The sequence below is a fragment of the Octopus sinensis genome, linkage group LG23 (genome assembly GCF_006345805.1).
Source record: "Octopus sinensis linkage group LG23, ASM634580v1, whole genome shotgun sequence".
Lineage (NCBI taxonomy): Eukaryota > Metazoa > Mollusca > Cephalopoda > Octopoda > Octopodidae > Octopus > Octopus sinensis.
The window spans coordinates 7,574,235-7,595,530 of NC_043019.1; positions in this window are offsets into that span (position 1 = coordinate 7,574,235).

The following is a 21,296-nucleotide window of genomic DNA, read 5'->3' on the forward strand; positions in this document are numbered from 1 at the left end:
TGCTTAGCCCCTTAGAATAATACACACACAAGTCTTTCTCTGTTGCAAGTGAATTTCTTTCACATTTGAACATAGAAAATAAAAACCCACCAGGGGACACATTAAATTGGTAATACATCGTTTAGGCGAGTTTAGGTTTGTTTATCTATACCTACTTGTCGTTCAAAGGCACAAAGACACAACTAGTCACATACACACACACGTACACACACACACACACAATGTGTGTGCGTGCGTGTTATTGTGTGAATATACATCCCATAGTGTGAATGACCACTAACGTGTTATGTCTACGCTTGATGTGTTCTTGATGGTGTGTGTACGTGTGCCCATGTGCGTGTGCCCATGTGCGTGTGCTCGTGTGCGCCCGTGTGTGCCCGTGTGTGCGAGAATACCTCTGATAGTGTGAGAGATGAATAACATGTTATGTCCACGCTTGATATGTGATGGTGTGTGTGTTTATCAAAAGATCTAACATACGTATTTACAATATGGTTTTTTTTTATGAAATAGACATCAATTCTCAGTAAAGAAGGAATATGTGCTACGAATTCATGATTTATTCAGGAACATCATTCTTATTTCTCTTCTCACTGCAGATGGTATCTGCTGCTGCTGCTGTTGCTGCAGTAACCGTTAACCATTACACTCCCTCGCTGAAATTCCGCTTACAAAACGAAACACATCACACAAGACATACGAAGCTCTGCTCTGCGTTGTGCAGTCATTGTACACTTTACGTTGCATAGGCGCAGGGGTGTGACTGTGTAGTAAGTAGCTTGCTAACCAACCACATGGTTCCGGATTCAGTCTCACTGCGTGGCACCTTGGGCAAATGTCTTCTACTATAGCCCCAGACCGACCAAATCCTTGTGAGTGGATTTGGTAGACGGAAACTGGACGAAGCCCGCCGTATAAATGTGTGTATATATATATATATATATATATATATATATATATATATATATATATACATTTATACGACGGCTTCGTATATATGTATATAGTGTGTGTGTGTGTGTGTGTGTGTGTGTGTGTTTGCGTGTCTGTCCCCCAACATCGTTTGACAATCCAAAGGACCAGCTTTATCACATTCTTCCTCAAAACTACCTTAAGAGTACGCTGTCTTCGAGTACTCGGCTATTGGCACCCTTACTATTTCACTGGTTTCAGTCATTTGACTGCGGCCATGCTGTAGCACCGCCTTTAGTCGAGCAAATCAACCCCAGGACTTATTCTTTGGCAGCCTGGTACTTATTCTATCGGTCTCTTTTGCCGAACTGCCAAGTAACGGAGATGTAAACACACCACCATCGGTTGTCAAGCGATGTTGTGGGGATAAACACAGACACACACACACACACTCACACATATATATATATATATATATATATATACGACGGGCCTCTTTCAGTTTTCGTCTACCAACTCCACTCACATGATTTTTATCGGCCCAAGTCTGGAGAAGACATTCACCCAAGGCGACACGCAGTGACACTGAACCCAGAACCATGTGGTTCGTAAGCAAGTTACTTACTACACAGCCACTACTACACCTTAGCTCCTCCTACACGTTAATTTCGCGAGCAGGTTGTTCCGTTGATCGCATCGACTCGAACCTACGCTGTCATGACCGACGGAGAACAAGGTAAGTTCAAATGCTACCGAGCTCCACATTGCCTTTCATATCTCCAGGGTCGATAAAATAAAATACCAGTCAAGTACTGAGGTCGATTTAATCGATAATCCCCGCTAACTTGAGATTACATTCAAGACATACAAATATGCGAAGGTATATCCATTCGATACGTTAGCGAATCTGCTAACCCACTGCCCTTTCAGCACTTCCATATCGATATCGATCCACTCTGCAGTTGAAACTGTGTGATTATATTTATCAGATAGTCGGTTTATTTAGACAATATTCGATACGACAAGATATTTCGAGAAAGGTCAATTGCTCTCATAGTTGCAATTTGTGGCAGATTTTTCATTAAATCTATAAATCGGCATTCCTATAGTTCTCTCTCTCTCTCTCTCTCTTCTCTATACATATATGTGTGTTTGTGTATACACATATATATATATACATAGAGGTGCATTAATTTTTTTCTTTGTTACAATTTCTCTCGTTCGTTCTCTTGTATGTCGTACTGTATCCACCTCTCAATATTCTCTCTTCTCTCTCTCTCTCTCTCTCTCTCTCTCTCTCTCTCTTTCATCTCTTTCTTCCCCTTTTCTCTCTCTGCGTCTCTTGATTCATTCTTTATGCATTTCCCTCTCCTTTCTTCTTTCTCTTCCTCTCTGACAATACAAAATACATACGCACAAGCATACATAGATCCGTGTATATAATATATATATATAATATATATAGATACATACATGCATACATATGTGTAGTATATATACATACATACAAACATATACACATATATACACATGTATATATACATACATATATACACATAAATATGTATATGCATATATATTTTTGTATATATATACATATGTATAAATGCATATATATTTGTGTATATATAATACATATGTATAAATGCATATATATATATATGCATGTATATATACATATGTATAAATGCATATATATTTGTGTATATATATATATATATATATGCATGTATATACACATATGTATAAATGCATATATATTTGTGTATATATATATATATATATATATGCATGTATATACATACATATGTATAAATGCGATATATATATATATATATATATGCATGTATATATATACATATGTATAAATGCATATATATATATGCATGTATATATACATATGTATAAATGCATATATATTATATATGCATGTATATATACATATGTATAAAATGCAATATATTTGGTGTATATATATATATATGCCATGTATATATATATACTATGTATAATGCATATATATTTGTATATACTATATATATTTGTATATACATATATATTTGTATATACATATATATTTGTATACTATATATATATATATATATATATATAATATGTATAAATGCTAGTTTTATATATTTGTTAGACATATATATTGTATAATATTATATATATATATAAATGACATATATATTTGTAGACTAATATATATTTGTATCAATATATATATATATATATATATATATACTATATATATATATACGTATATACATCACATGCGCGCACACACGCACATCCGCGCACGTATACACATACCCTCACACACATACGAAGATTAATTATCACTCGTTAATCTGATTGTAATTACGAACACATTTCAAAGCAGCAACAGCAACAACAACCATATCATCATCATCATCATCGTTATCATCATTATAATGGACAGCAACAACTACAGCTACTACTACAACAACGACTGCAACCCCGAGAGCAGAGAGCAGCAGAAGCTCATCAAATAGCAATGACTCACAACCACTACAACCACCACTGCCTCCACTCTATCCGCTACCACTGCTACTTTTGCGATTGACACTACTACAACTATTAATACTACTACAGTTGACACTACAACTAATACTGCTACTTACTACTACAACTCATACTACAATTAATATTAGTAGCACTATGATCACTACTACTGCTGTTGTTTTTTCTACCACTACTACCACTGCTACTACCACTACTACCAGGATGACATCCACTGTTGCTGCTACCTCTGTTGCCACTACTACTACCACCACTAGCGATCTCTCTCTCCTTTATCTCTCTCTTTCCCATTTTTTCTCTCTCTCCTTCCCTCTTTTTCTTTGACCCTAACCCGACCTCTATGAACTCCACTTCACGTCATGGTTCAGTCTTTCTCTTCCATACTCCGTTCTAATCAACGAATCTTTTGTCGTCATCTTCAATGACACCTTCTCCAATGGCAGTGATCTACTCATACATCCTATTACAGTAATTACTAATCCTTAATCCCAGAAGTTTTTTCTCCCGCCGAACGCAGATCTTCAACAGTGACAAAACTTCAACACAAAATCTAGCCATCTTGTTCCGAACCACAAAAAAAACTTCAGTCTCTAACAACATTCGGACCCTCTACAAACACCGCATGAGAACCTCAGCTGTGTACTGATCCCACATCTGGGACCGGTAGGCTGCACCACATGCAGACATCTTTGGCCTAATCCGAATAAAGGCCTACCAGATTAACACGGTGTCTGTAAATACTAAACGCCAACTTCTGGTCCAATGACGTGATGCCTCCTCACTCTGCCTGTTCTACCGCAAATGCAGGGGCCACTGTTCTTCGGAGATGATTGGTCTCCTAACAGCTCCAGGCAATCGACAATTAATACCTCAATTATTACTGATCATGATTAAATGCTAATTCCATACAAGAAACCAAAGACAGAGGCTCTACGTCTTTGTTGGATCTACGACAAAAAGCAGAGAATCTTATTCAAATCTCAATACATTGTCTTAGAAATCTATATCCGGAATATTGCGAAACCGGTTTTCCTATACATAGATAAAGATGACGAGGTGCTCACGCTCGGATTGGCAGTGTTCGAGATGAAAATGGAAGTATAGAGTAACAACTATGACACGAACAATCGTCACAAAAGACCAAGACATCCGCAACTACAACAAACTGCATCACAACTATAAAGATGAATGGTCATCACAATCACCTTCACTGCAACCCATTACCACCACTACTACTACTTCTATTACCGCCACTACCGCGACCACCACCACCCGCCACAAACAACAGCAACAAAACAAAAGATTGTTTGCCAACATAACATGGCAGTCCTGGTTTAGGCCGAATGTTGCTGTAATTTAGCCCCAGGAGACATCATCTCCAGCTGGCTATACAACGCGGTCTGTGTCTATATTTTCGAACAAGGGAATCTAGCACCTCCACTCAGCTCAAAATAATATCCCTTGTTCGAAAATATAAGGACACAGATCGTGCCGTATTGCCAGCTGGAGATGATTTCTCCTGGCGCTAAATTACAGCAACATTCGTCCTCAACCAGGACTGCCATGTTATGTTGGCAAATAACCTTTACCCCAAAGTACTGTTGCTGAATATCTCTCATTGCGAGATTTTAAAATAGTAATTTTCTAACACAATGTTGGTTTCCAATTTTGGCACACGGACAGCGATCTTGAGGAAGGGAGTAAGTCGATTACACCGACCCCAGTGTTCAAATGGTATTTATTTTATCAACCCCGAATGGATGAAGGTATATATATATATGTATTTATATGTAAAGATATAATATATATATATATATATATATATGGATTATATACATATGTATATGCATATGTATAAACACATATCACACAATGGATGAAGAGCAAAGTCGACCCCGAAGGTATTTGAACTCAGAAAATAAAGCCGGAACAAATGCTGTTAGGCATTTTTTCCGGCATGCTAACGACTCCGGCAGCTCATCTTATAACAACACTATATGACCTACTGACGTTGATCACTCCCCGCCATAATAACTAGCAAGGACTACAACAACCAATAATACTAACAATACTAATATTATCACTAACAACAACAACAACAGCAGCAGCAACATCAGGACCAAGAACTACGGTGAAAGATCCCACCTTCATCAGACAAAACTGCAGTCGCTAACACCTCCGCCACCTTCCAACACTAACAACTAAAATAACAACCACCATTGCCAACAGTACTACTACTTCTACTATTACTACTACTACTGCTACTGATGCTGACAGCGCCGTCATCGTCATCGCCACCATCATCATCATCATTATCACCGCTGCATATATTTTCACCTCATAAAGTAATATAACGACGACCTGTTCAACAATCAGTCTTAATTGACTTGGTGAGAAATTGTTCCAAACAAACGGCTGTTACTTAAAAGATGATGAGGAGGAGAAGATGGAGGGGGGCTTTAGATGGACTTCCATACACACACACATTTATAGAGACAATCACATACACATATATATGTGTGTATACAAATATATATGTATATTTATATGTAAATATATATATATATATATATACAGGGATTATATACATATGTATATGTATAAACAGATATCACACAATTGACACTATTTCTGCAGTTCCTGTACTATGAACATATTACACCGTTCATTCGCATACGTGGTATATATATATATATACACACACATATATACCTATTAGTACGTATATATAAACAATATGCACTTCTATACACACGCAGAGATACGTGTATATACGCACCTGTATATCATTAAATCTATTTGTCTCTATCACTCACTGTATATATATATATATATATATGTGTGTGTATATATATATATATATACATACACACGTTTTGATACATAGATATATGGATACACGTGTATGTGTATGTATCTATCTCCCGGTCTATCTATCTGTCCCACGTTTACCAAACTCAGCGCATATACCTACATATTGTCCTCTATTAATCTCCAAATCCGTGTATTTCTCGCCGATTTCGCACATGAACCCCTCTCGCCTCCTTCACAGCCCCTCTCTCTCTATCTCTCTCACACACACACATCCATTAGCCCTATCTAAGAATCACGCATTTACATACATACATACATATGTGTATATATATATATATATATAGTGTAATAAATAAAATATATGCATACATACAAACATATATGTACGTACCTACATCTACATGTATATATAGATGCATATATAAATGCATATATAAATATATATACGTGAGTACAGGACACCACAACTAGACGTAGAACTCTATATATATATATATATATATACACACACACAAACATATATATACATTTACATTAGTCGTGCTCACTCTCTTATTCTCTCTCTCTCTCTCTCTCTCACACACACCATCTCTTTCACTCCACTCTTCTCTCACCTTCATTAAATACATAGAAATCTCTGTATTAGCGTCATGCACATCCACACAACCAGTCTCTCTCTCTCTCTCACACACACACACATTCGACCTTTCACATTTATTTACACGTTCTCTCACGCACTTGTACAAATATGCATCTCACCATTTCTTTCTCTCTCTCTCTCTCTCTCACACACACACACACTTCACACCTACAACACTCTTCAGCTCAACGATGTTCTCATTTTCTGTTGCATACGTTTATCGAAAGCCATCATATACAAGTCTATACATAGGTCTCAGGAGTGGCTGTGAGTTCAGTCCCACTGCATGGCACCTTGGGCAAGTGTTCTCTACTATAGCCACTGGCCAACCAAAGCCTTGTGAGTGGATTTGGTAGATGGAAACTGAAAGAAGCCCATCGTACGTTTATATATATATATGTGTGTGTGTGTGTGTGTGTGTGTATGTGTGTGTGTGTGTGTGTGTGTGTGTGTGTATTTGTCTACCCTACATCGCTTGACAACAGATGCTGGTGTGTTTATGTCCCCGTAACTTAGCGGCTCGGTAAAAGAGACTGATAGAATAAGTACTAGACTGACAAAGAATAAGTCCTAGGATCGATTTGCTCGACTAAAGGCAGTGCTCCAGCATGGCCTCAGTCAAATGACCGAAACGAGTAAAAGAGTATACATATAGACATCTGTGCCTCATGCGTGTGTGTGTGTGCGTTTCTGAGTGTGTGTGTGTGTACGTGTGCCTATGTCTGTCGCCTACCATCGCTTGACAACTGGTGTTGGTTTGTTTTCTTTCCTACAACCTCGCTGAAACTGATTGCATGAACACCCGGCTTCAAAACAAAAGTGGCTGGGTCAATCTGTTCGACTAAAATCCTTCAAAGCGGTGCCCTTGCATGGCCGCAGTCTAACAGTTGAAACACTTAAAGGATAGAAGACATTAACGCTAATGAAAATGTTTCTGCTATTAGAAGGCACCAAGGACACAAAACACGAAATTTTGTTTGGACTTAACATAATAATAACGGATTTTCAAAACGTTTATATCCATGGTAACAACTTCAGATGTTTCCTATTTTTTATATTTGTGGCTTTTTAGTTCCTCATATTAGGAATGGTTCCGTGGTTAAGAGGCTTGCCATTGTGACAAGCAGTATCAACACTACCACCACCACCAAAACAACTACCACCTAATCATCGACCACAATCATCGCAGCCACAACCACAACTACTACCACATCCATCATAACTACCACAAAAACTACCATTTCCACAACTACCACCAGCACAATCACCAGAAATATAACCACCATCACCACAACAACACCACCATCACTACAAGTATACCACCACCGAAACAACCACATACTCCTACCACCACCACCACCACAATCATCTGAACAATAACTACCATTACCACAACCATCATAACAACAACAACCACCATACCACCACAACACACCCATCACAACCCCCATTACAACAAAGACGGCCTCATGATTTCACTTATAAACGAATCGAAATAACTGAAATGTGGTTTCGATTCCTGGCCCAGGCAACGCGTTTTCTTGAGCACGCACTACGTTTCGCGTTGATCCATTTCGCTCGATTAGCAAAAACGAGTAACCCAGTGAAGGGCAGGCGTCCCCTCTAGGTGGGTCATATTTACGCCATGGGAACCGGCCCTAATAAGTCGGTACGACTCGGGAAGGAACGTTTGTTTTTTTACTATTTGTCTTCACTAATCGTCTACACGTTGCTCTCAATAACTTGTGCAATTCTCTATAGAGAGTTCTTCACGAATTCGATTTGGTATTTCATTTCACTTGTTCGTGTCTTCTGTGTAGACAGTTCGAGGAATCACAGAGATGGTAATTCTGTGTAGACTTCAAGACACCGATTCTTGCGAACGCGCTGGAATTATTGACATTTCTTTTGCCAACATAGCAGAAAGGAACAATGGGACTGAATGGGAATTTTGTTTACATATATAATTGAATAACAGAGAATTCTCATTCGGGGAGAGTGAGAGAGGAGGAGAGAGACACAGACAGGGAGAAAGAAGGGGGGAGAGGGAGAGAGGAGAGGAGGCGAGAGAGACAGAGAGGAGGAGAAAGACAGAGAGGGAGAAAGAGAAAGACAAGGGGAAAGACAGAAGAGAGGGTGTAATGATAGAGAGAAAAATACAAGTTTTTTCTCCACACTACCCCCTCCAAACGCACACACACACACACACAGATATATTCACGAAAATACAAAAGAATCCAATGACAGGAAAGAGAGCCTGGGTTTACCAATCCGACAGAACATACGTATGGATATATATAAGGAGCATTAGTTATAAAAGAAACATTGATTTTGGGTCAACGACTTTACATACACCCCCACCCCGCAAATATTTAATCATATATATAAAAAAATAACACCATGATCTACAAACATGAAAAAAGAATACGAATCAAATCACAGAATGTAAAAATATATTTATCCAAATAAAATACAAATAGAACGGTTTATTAAAAGTTACATACAACGACTAAAGGTTCAAAACTACCAAAAGCCTCAAAGACAAATATAAAATAAAGATAAAATAAAATAAATGTCCACCGACTCAAACTATTTTATCTGACGATTAAAATATTTTTTAAAATTATTAATTTTTTAATTATTTAAAATCTTTTTTTAATTATTTATAATCTTTTTTTAATTATTTAAAATCTTTTTTTAATTTTAAAATAATATTTGAAAGTCTTTTACTTACCTCACACAGGTACATCCAAGTTTCATAAGTAAACAGGATTCCACAGGTCAAATTCACGTACATCTTGAAAAAAGTCTTGTACTTCCTCCACACAAGTACCTTTGAAGTTCACAATAAACAGATATCACCGATGAAATTAAACAATCACAAATGTCTATGGCCATTTCGGGAGCTCACCACCGCAGTTCATTTACACTAAAGTGTATAATGGCAACAACCCCCGCCTCATCAACATAAATATGAAGCATGCACAGATCAACTTTTATGAAAAGCTTACACCCGTTAATGAAAAGCTTATATAATTTAAGAAGAACCTATCAGCGGACGAGTCCAAATTTCTTATAGGAAAAAAATACAAAAAACAATTGTTAAACACTCTGGAGGCTGTAGTTAACAGAAATTCAACGTCGCCGGTTTCAAATCCCTGTAACGCTAAAACAATTTTATTACATCTACTTTTATTTCTATACACTTCCAAAAACAGTGGACGCAAACCTATGATTGCAAAAAGGGATCACCTCAGTAAATCTATTCAAAGTTTTTGGCCCAAAAAACTTAAAGATTGCAAGGGATTCCTTTACACACAACTTAGACTTATTTATATTTACTCTGAAGTAAGGGGTTCTCGAAATAATGGACCATTCCAGTGAATAACTGTTATTACTTTTTTTTAGATCGTGTAAATAAGATGGTAGTGTGGTAGAGCTGCAGTATTTTTCGTTTGAGAACCAGCTCATGTGGGCCACATACCTAGCCTTAAAATTTAATGTACTGCTTCTATAAAACTTATTTAAATCATCCTTATCCTTAACAACGCATTTATACACTGCATAGGTAATTAGACAGAACCCGTCAAGGGAACATAATCGAGGGTTTCTACAATTAGATGATTTCCCAGGGCCATCCCTAACCGTATTTCTACCACTAACAGTACTTGTCAGGTTCTCCCATATTCACTCCTTCACATCTCTCAATACTGGGGTTCGATACCCCAGGTGGAGGCAACATGTTGGCATCTCTTAACTACCCATTTATGATTTGAGAACTTCTTTTGCAGTCGTATAAATCCTTTATTTCTATAATAAGAAGCAAATATCATTCTTGTAGTATATATATATATATATATATATATACATACATGCGATATATGAATAGCATAGACATACACACATTTATGACTGTGTGCGCGTATGTTTGTGTGTATGTATATACATGTATATATATATATATATATATATATATATATATATATATGTGTGTGTGTGTGTGTGTCTATGTATATATATATATATATATGATGTACATAGAAGGCCTCAAATTTGTGGGACTAGTCGATTATATCGACCCCAGTGTTTCACTTGTAGATAATTTTTCGATACTGAAAAGATCAAAGGCAAAGTCGCCATCGGTGGAATTTGAACTCAAAATGTAAAGCTGGATGAAAGGATGGTAAGCATTTCTGCCAGCTCACCACATTATTATTAATAATAATAATAATAATAATAATAATAATAATAATAATAATAATAATAATAATAATAATAATAATAATAATAATGATAATGCCAATAATAATAATAATAATAATAATAATAATAATAATAATAATAATAACAATGACAATAATAATAATAATAACAATAACAGCAACAACAACAATAATAATGATAATAGTAATAATAATAATAACGATGATGATCATGATGATCATGCAATATGTTACATATGTCTGTCACCTTTTAATAATAATATTTTCCAATATGCCACTATCGTGTCATTCGTTCATTGGCTAAACAAAGAAAATAAAAGAAATGAAGAATAAAAATATAAACAAATAGCTAAATAATTACATATAAATATATATGTGTGTGTGTCTGTGTGTATACATATGTATATATATATATATATATATATATATATATATATATACGCGTTTGCATGTGTATGTATATATATATGTATGCGTGTGCGTGTGTGTGCATATATGTGTGTATATATATATGGATATATATATACATATTTACATATATAAATGTACATAAATATACATACTATATCTATCTATAACTGTACAAATATATTTGTATATGTATATTATACGTATATATATGTTTGTGTGTGTGTGTGTACATATATGTGAATATATATATGTATATATACATGCATAAATATATATATAATATATATATAATATATATATATATTATATATATATATATATATATAATATATATTATATATATACATATATATATATATATATATATATATATTATATATAATATATATATATATATATATATATATGTAGGTAATTAAAAAGAGATTCTGCTTGAATGAAATAGAAACTGTCTTAATTATGAACTGGCAACTGGCCGAAAATTACTTGACCTCTGTATGCCATTCAACGTGTTGCGGGTCAACAGGAAGTCAAGATGCAATACTGGAAGATAATATCCACAACTGACTCGAGTGACACATACGTTAGCCATTTTAATCGTATTTGTCAACGAAAATCGCAACGGAATGAATGCATCATCTGTGTTTGTGTATGCACGTATGAATGTATACAGATACATACACACGCACGCACACATACAAACACACACACAGATACACATGCACAAACACACACATATATGTAGGTATAAACATGCAAACACGCATATGCAAACACACAAACACAATATATATATACATATATATATACATAATAATAATAATGTTCGTCCTTCGGGTTCGAAGATGACCATTGACATACATACATACATACATAAATGCATACATACATACATACATACATACATACATACATACATACAATCATCCTTTTCCGTATCGCGGTTCGCCTATCGCGGTTTATTATCTAAGCTTCCGTCGGTTCCTCCGTGGTGTTGTTTTTCAGTTAACGCAGAATGAATATACAAATTATAAAAATGATAATAATAGTAGTAAATATACGCTGAAGGGATATCATGGGGACATACCACAAAACGATGGCCGGTTCAGGCAAATAAATGCAACCATCATGGCGGTTGTCCTCATCCGGTTGTCACTTCCTTACCCAGAGACATCCACTCGGTTCGCGGTGGTCCCTTTCACTCGTCTTGCAACAAAATTTACGAAATATAGCATCTCCCTTTCAAAGTCAAGCTGATGGGAGTCATTAGGAGGTTGACAGAATACGAAAATACCTGTTTTTAGTTTTTTTAATAGCATTCACCACATAACCTCTTTCTCCATAAAAGGTTATGTGGTGACAATTAAAATATTCCTGTAGTTCACGGCCAAAAGAATGTGGTATGACAATTGCACGATAAACTTGGCCGACAGCCGCTTCTGTAGCCACGGCAATGCGAGCTGAGCCCTTCACACAGTTGAATATTAGCAGTTGAAGGGAATAGCATGCGCTCTGATCTGGTCAGACAAAACCTGGATCCAGGCATGACAGCCACGCAGTAATATGTATACAAGAGACACATTATACATCTCCATTAAACTTCCCCGATTTTTGAGAGAAAGATAGGACTTCTTTGTAACTCCCTCTCTGGTTGAGAATAGCTGCCCTTCGCGTAACTCTACCAGTTGAACTGAAAATCCGGACCGAAACACGCTACAAGCACCTTAACCGTTCTGTTATTCCCGCTTTCTTCGAAACTGTCTGCTGACATCGACTTAAAATTACAAATGCCTTACTTGCAAGCTTGCCCACTCGTTCACATGAAATTTTAGTTCTTTTGACGCATCGTATTTCTTTAGAAATGATGATGATGATGATGATGTTGGTGACAACAACGACGACGATGTGATGACGATGATGTTGATTATGGTGATGATGATGGTGGTGGTGGTGGTGGTAGTGGTGGTGCTGGTTCCTGTGCTGATGACGATGATGATGAGGACAAGGAGGAGGAGAAGGGAATAATGATGATTAAATGGTGATGATGTCGACGATGACGACGATGATGATGTAGACGACTGTGTGATGATGATGATATAATTGCTGTGGCTGTCGCTGCAGTATATTTCGTTGTTTATCGCCAAGTTATCATTAAAATACCGGAGCTTTACCATCAAAGCCATTCCTACCGTGGCCTCTCAACCTGTTATCTTGAGCCACATCATTCAACTTACGCGTCGCGTTTTTTTCTTTTACAGAGATAAAATTTTCGTTGTTATTTCTAGGAAGCTGGGAGATCTTACTATACTGTAACGGCTACTCTTCTTCTTCTTCTTCTTCTTCTTCTTCTTCTTCTTCTTCTTCTTCTTCTTCTTCTTCTTCTTCTTCTTCTTCTTCTTCTTCTTCTTCTTCTTCTTCTTCTTCTTCTCCTTCTTCTCCTCCTTCTCCTTCTTCTTCTTCGTCGTCGTCGTCATCTTCTGCTTCTTCTTCATTCTTTTCATCTTTTTTCCTTCTCTTTGTCTCTTGCATCTGCTATTCTTTTTGCCGTCACAAAAACTGCAACGGTATCACTATGACAGGACGTTTAAGTGTGGTTCTCTCCTGCTTGCTCTTCGTCTCAATATGGCAACCACTCTAGTGTTTAATGGAACGCATATACACACGCATACACACACATACATACACACACACACACACACCTGGAGCTATGGTTCCAGGTGTGTGTCAGTGTGTCAGTACCTTTATTAACAAGAACGCACTGAAGCTGAACAGGAAGAAAAAGATAGAGAGAAGCGGTGAAGTAACGAATAAAGGACTAAAAATAATAACCATGTCGAAGAATGAGAATAAAGAAGAAAGAGTGGAGAAAAAGAAGAAGAAAAAAAGACAAGAATAACATAAAAACAAAAAGAAAGCATCGCCGAAATACGAACTAAAATGGTGCAAGAATGATAATTATAGAAATGCCAATAACATATGTTTTAAAAACGAGGCTTGCTGTGGCATTTACATTTTCATCTTCTGGGTGAATGATCGTCTCATTTGCAGGATTCTTGAAACTAATTAGCTCTTGAAATTTCCTGGAAATTTCCCAACAACCATTCTGAGTAATTCTTTTATTCTTTCATTCTTTCATTCGTTAACTTGTTTCAGTCATTTGACTGCGGTCATGCTGGGGCACAGCCTGGAGGAGATTTTCTTCGAACAAATCGACCTCCGTTACAGATTGTTCTTATTATTAATCCTGCTACTTACTCCATCGGTCTCAATTTCTACCAAACCGCTAAGTTACGTGGTGGTGGTGTGGGGGCGTAAACACAACAACACCAGTTAGAAATTGGTGGCACAAAGATACACACACACACTCACACACACATGTATACATACATACATATTATATATATATATATATATATATATATATATAATATATAATAATAAAGGTTAAAATAAATTAATTAATTAGTAATTAGTAATTTTACAAGTAGTTCGGTATGTTTAAAAGAACCATTATCGGTAAACTTATACAGAAATGTTATAATTATGAGTATAATCATAATTAGGGTTCCGCAAAAATTTGCTTCCCCACATATCGAAATTTAGAAATAGTAGTTAAAACTAACTATTTCACTACCATAAGAAAATCTCCCAGACGGCAATACTCAAGAACTCACGCAGGTAAAGAGAAAATTATAACGAATTCACCCGGCTTTGTGGGGAAGCAAATTTTTGCTGAAACCTAATTATAATTATACTCATAATTATAGAATTTTATATATATATATATATATATATATTATATATATATATATATATATATAATATATATATATATATATGGCGGGCTTCTTTCTGTTTCCCTTACCGAATCTACTTTCATGGTTATATTTGAATACAGATGCCCAAAGTGCCTCACAGTAAGACTGAACCCAGAACCCTGTGGTTAGGAAGCAACATTGATACAAACACAGCCATACCTGGACGTCTGCGCCTGAGGGTATTTATTGTATCATATATGTGTGTATATATGTATATATGTATGCGTGTAAGTATGCATGTAGGTGTGTGCGTGTATGTATGTATGTATGTATGTATGTACGTATGTATGTGTGTATGTATGTATGTGTGTACGTATGTATGTATGTATAAATGTATGTATATATGTATGTATATATGTACGTATGTATATATGTATGTATACATATATATATATGTATACATGTATTTATATATGTGTATGTACGTATATATGTATTTATGTATGTATTATGTGTGTATGTATGTATTATGTGTGTATGTAAATATTATATAGGTGTAGATGTGGTGGTGTAGTTAAAACGTTTACTTTGCAGCCACGTGTTTTCGGGTTCTAATTGAATCCATTTTTGCTGGACACGTTGAATGTCTTTTTCTTGGTTCGACTAATGCCCTTTGAGCGCATTTTGGTTGATGGATAAATCTGATATGAGGCTGTGGTCGCTAGGCCTGACACAACATATAAAGTGAATAACATGAGTGATATCCCGGTTACAGTGGAGAAGGGAAACCGGTGGATTTGGTCAAAAGACAGTGAATTTTCAACGGCTAGAAAGATATAGAGTGACCAGTGGAGGCGCAATGGCCCAGTGGTTAGGGCAGCGGGCTCGTGGTCGTAGGATCGCGGTTTCGATTCCCAGACCGGGCGTTGTGAGTGTTTATTGAGCGAAAACACCTAAAGCTCCACGAGGCTCCGGCAGGGGATGGTGGTGATCCCTGCTGTACTCTTTCACCACAACTTTCTCTCACTCTTACTTCCTGTTTCTGTTGTACCTGTATTTCAAGGGGCCGGCCTTGTCACTCTCTGTGTCACGCTGAATATCCCCGAGAACTACGTTAAGGGTACACGTGTCTGTGGAGTGCTCAGCCACTTACACGTTAATTTCACGTTAATCCGTTAATCGGATCAACCGGAACCCTCGTCGTCGGAACCGACGGAGTGCTTCCATCCATAGAGTGACCAGTTGATCTAAGAAGTGATGCCTTGACTCAGTGAGCGGAAGGGCGAGGTGCAATAATACCGTCGAGAGGAATTCCTCGATGTGGTAGGCATGTAGCGGCACTACGCAGCAGCACTTGCTGAACGCCCCACTGGCTGGAGACAGCTGGCACCCGCACTATCGGAGCTTAAGATGGTAGCTGAGAGCAGCACACTTCACCTTTCCTGTAAATAAACCAGTTGTAAATAGCATTTATACTTGATGACTTTTCTCTTCGCCTGTCAGAAGCCTGAACTACATGAAGAACAAAAAGATGATGGAAGGAGATTATATTCTTTCGATATCGTAAACCTTGCCTTCCATCATTAAAGGTATTTTTTGCCCTAATGAGTCCATAAACCGCCTAGTATCCAGTTTTGCCCAAACCGGGGACAAATCGGGTCAAAACACCGGGCCCGGCGATCCACCGTCGAGCTGAACGAAGCCTTGTGTTTCTGACGCTTATGTCTCTCTGGAAAGTTTCTCACGAACAGAATACAACAGCCAGTGACACCCCACGTTTGTACACACACTATAAACGTCTTGCACATCGGTATTTTAATCTAAGATTATCTAAAATTCGTTAATTAATTTAGAAGAAAACCAATCTAAAGCATTCATTGATGAACACGCAACGAACAAATTGAAGCAGCAGGAGTGATTTTGTGGTAAGAAGTTTGTGCTTCCGAACCACGTGGTTCAGGATTCAGTCCCGCTGTGCAGCATCTTCAGCGAGTGTCTTCTATTATAGCCTCGAATCAACCAAGTCTTCTCAATGGATTTGGCAGACGGAATGAAAGAAGCTCACCGTAATATATATATATAATATATATTATATATATATATATATATATATATATATATATATAGATATATATTATATATATATAGTATATATATATATATATTTATTGAAATGGATAAATGAATATCTTGTTACGGATTATTCAAAATTTAACCGATACCTGTGTAGCAAAAATCACAACAGAAAAAATATGGTTGAAGTTACGACCAAGGGGTGTCGCAACCGTGCCTTAGCGCGGATAATTGAAGTTTAATATATTTAGTGAAGGGAAGAAATGGAGCTGAACGAAGATTCTACAGAATTCCTTTTATTATTTTCTACACATGTTTCAAAGGCCGCAAATTTCCAAATTCGGATTGAATAAGGAGACCATTTTGCAGCTTTCTCTTCAGGAAAATCCAGGAATTTAAATCTCCAAACAAATGCGCAGCAAGCAATTCGAATAAAACGCTCCTTAGAATATACTCATACCCTTTGGTTTTCAGTATTTCTTCCCCTACCAGGTTTGACCGCAGTTTGACCTCGATTTATTCCAACGGACTTTTTCGTCGACCTCCACACCCCTAACGTCAACGCACATTGAGAGACAGTTTGTGCCATTCCATGGGCTCCGAAGGAGCGTTTTGTTCGAATTGCTTGCTGCGCATTTGTTTGGAGATTTAAATTCCTGGATTTTCCTGAAGAGAAAGCTGCAAAATGGTCTCCTTATTCAATACGAATTTGGAAATTTGCGGCCTTTGAAACATGTGTAGAAAATAATAAAAGGAATTCTGTAGAATCTTCGTTCAGCTCCATTTCTTCCCTTCACTAAATATATAAAATATATATATATAGACGTGATATCTCGCAGTACGAGTTTAATTGGTTCTATGACCAAGCTCGTATATATATATATATATATATATATATATATATAGTTAATCCAAACAAGAAAACACAAAAAACACAATGCGAGGACGTGGAACAAATATAGTATTATTGGACGCTCAGGAAAGAAGGGAAGAAGGAATATATATATATATACATATATATACACGTCTATGTGTTTGAATATCAATGTGTGTTTGTCTTTGTTCCCCACCACTGCTTGGCATCCGGTGTTGGTTTGTTTACTTCTTCATGACTTTAGTGATTTCAATGAATGAGTGCGATAGGATATGTACGAAACTTTTTTTTTCATAAGTACCGGGATCGATTCGTCCGACTAAAATACCTTTTAAGACGGTGCCCCAGCACGGCCGTAGTTCAATAACAACGCGTCTAACAACAGCACCAGCAGCAGCTGCTCTTCCAGCGGCACTGTTATTTGGTATAAAATGAAAGAGAAGCGAATGCTCGATCAAACTCGATCGAAAGTGTTAAATATGATTTTACACAATTATATTTCATCCGAAGCTGTTTTTTTTTGTTTTTGCGATATTAATTAATTCCAGGCAGACATGGCCATTCTCATCTTAGCCGACAATCCTTCTGCAATTTTTCGTTAGTATAACCTTCATACTGAGTGGGCCGTGGGCATCTGAGTTAGTCCTCGTACATGACGAGGCGGAACAATGCAGAAACCCATCTGTCTTTCTATCTAATGACGTCACCCACATCCTAAAACACTGTTTGTTATACCTTAGATGCTTAATTCCATATTTACATATCACGGATCCCATATTTACATACATCTGTCTCTCAACTGTCCCCATCTCTCTCTCTCTCTCTCTCCCTCTCTCTTTCTCTCTCTCTCTCTTCCGGTTGGTGTATCATCATCATCATCATCACATTCAACGTAAGCTTCCCATACTACTATGAGTTGTGTGTGTATCTATGTAGATATGTATGTATGCATCTATGCATATATATATATGTGTGTGTGTGCATGAATGTCTTTATGTATGTATGTATATATGTTTGTATGTATCTAAGTACGTATGAATGCGTTTATATGTTTATATATTTATACATACATATATGTATATGTATATACATATATATATGCGTGTGTGTCTGTGTGTGTTTATGTGTATGTATACATATACGCATATATAATATTTTGCATGTATTTTATGCCTTTTATATATGTATATCTCAATTGGAATATGTGTTTATGTATCTTTGTATGTATGTATGTATATATGCATGAGTCAATGTCTGTCTGTGTGTCTGTATGTATGCTTTATTACCCACCCGGCTCATACCCTGATTTAATTCCAAATTTCAAAGGAATATTTTGCCTTTTCTATTTCCTTAATTACAAGGCAAATTGTCTGCTGTTTTTATCAGTGTATGCACTAGCATTTCTCGGCCATATTTTTTTTACTGACTATTCTGGTTTACTGTATGTGTCCGTATGAATATATGTGCATTTAAATGTGTTAATGTGGGCATGTGTATATATGTATATATGTGTGTATATATGTTTGTTTTCTAAGTTGTTGTTTTTATGTGAATGCGTGTGTATGTGCAGCAAACTAATCTTTTAATTCAGTTATGCATATGTAAACGTGTATAATTATATGCACGTTATTTTAAATATGTGTGTGAGACAGTTCGTTTGTGTAAATATATATATGTGTGTGATGTGCGTGTGCATGTATATATATATGTGTCTGTGCTTATGTACGTGTAATTTATACAAGGTTGTCATGTGTGTGTGTGTGTATGTGTGTGCATGTGTGTACGTGTCTGTGTTTGTGTAGTGTAATTTATACACAGTTGTCTTGTGTGTGTGGGTCTATGCTTGTATAGCTTAATTTATACAAGGTTGTCCTGTGTGTTTATGTGTATGCGCGCGTGAATGTGCCCCTGTGTGTGTTTGTGTGTGTGGGTCTATGCTTGTATAGCTTAATTTATACAAGGTTGTCATGTGTGTGTGTGAGCGCGTGTGCCCCGGTGTGTGTTTGTGTGTGTGTGTTATGTATGTGCGTGTGTGTGCGTGCGTGCGAGTGTGTGTATGTGTGTGAATGTGTGTGCGTGTGTGTGTGTATATGTACGTGTGTGTGTACGTGTGTGTGTGCCTGTGTATGTATGTGTACGTATGTGTACGCGGGTGTGTGTGTGTCCTCTGATATGTAAAATTCGGCAACATTAGGTTTCCATGTGTATATATCGTGTTTAATCTTTTTTTCCCTCGTCTGTTTGTTGTATCTGCATTATAATTGCATATCTCGTTAATCATCTTCCATGTTGCGGAATGTTCGGACTGTTGTGTGCGTGTATGTGTGTGTGTGTGTGTGTGTGTGTGTGTGTGTGTGTGTGTGTTGTATTTTGGTGTGTTAATAATTGCGGTGTCTTTGCATTGTATTTGCATGTAGCTCTAACATGTGGTTGAAATGCCCATGTATGTGCATGTGTTTGTGCGCATGTGTGCGTATGTGTGTGTGTGTATGTGTGTATACGTGTGTGTGAGTGTGTGGTGTTTGTGTTATATGTGCTGTGTGTGTCTGTGGTGTATCTATGTGTAGTATAATGTGTGTATGTATGTGTGTATACGTGTGTGTGAGTGTGTGGTGTTTGTGTTATATGTGCTGTGTGTGTCTGTGGTGTATCTATGTGTAGTATAATGTGTGTATGTATGTGTGTATACGTGTGTGTGAGTGTGTGGTGTTTGTGTTATATGTGCTGTGTGTGTCTGTGGTGTATCTATGTGTAGTATAATGTGTGTGTGTGTATGAGTACTGTGTGTGTATAGTATTATTATATAGCGTGTGTGTGTGTGAGTGTGTCTGTAGTACATAATGCGTATGTGATGTTTGTGTATGCGTGTAGTGCTGCCATGTGTATGCGATGTCTTCGTGTGTGTGTGCTTGAGGTAGAAGGTCAATCTGTGCGTATGTGCTTGTTGATGGTAGCTCGTTAATCGGTGTAATGTTTTAACTGTGTGTGTATATGTGCCTGTGCATATGTAGTGCAAATGTGTGTGTGTACAGTGTTACTACTTT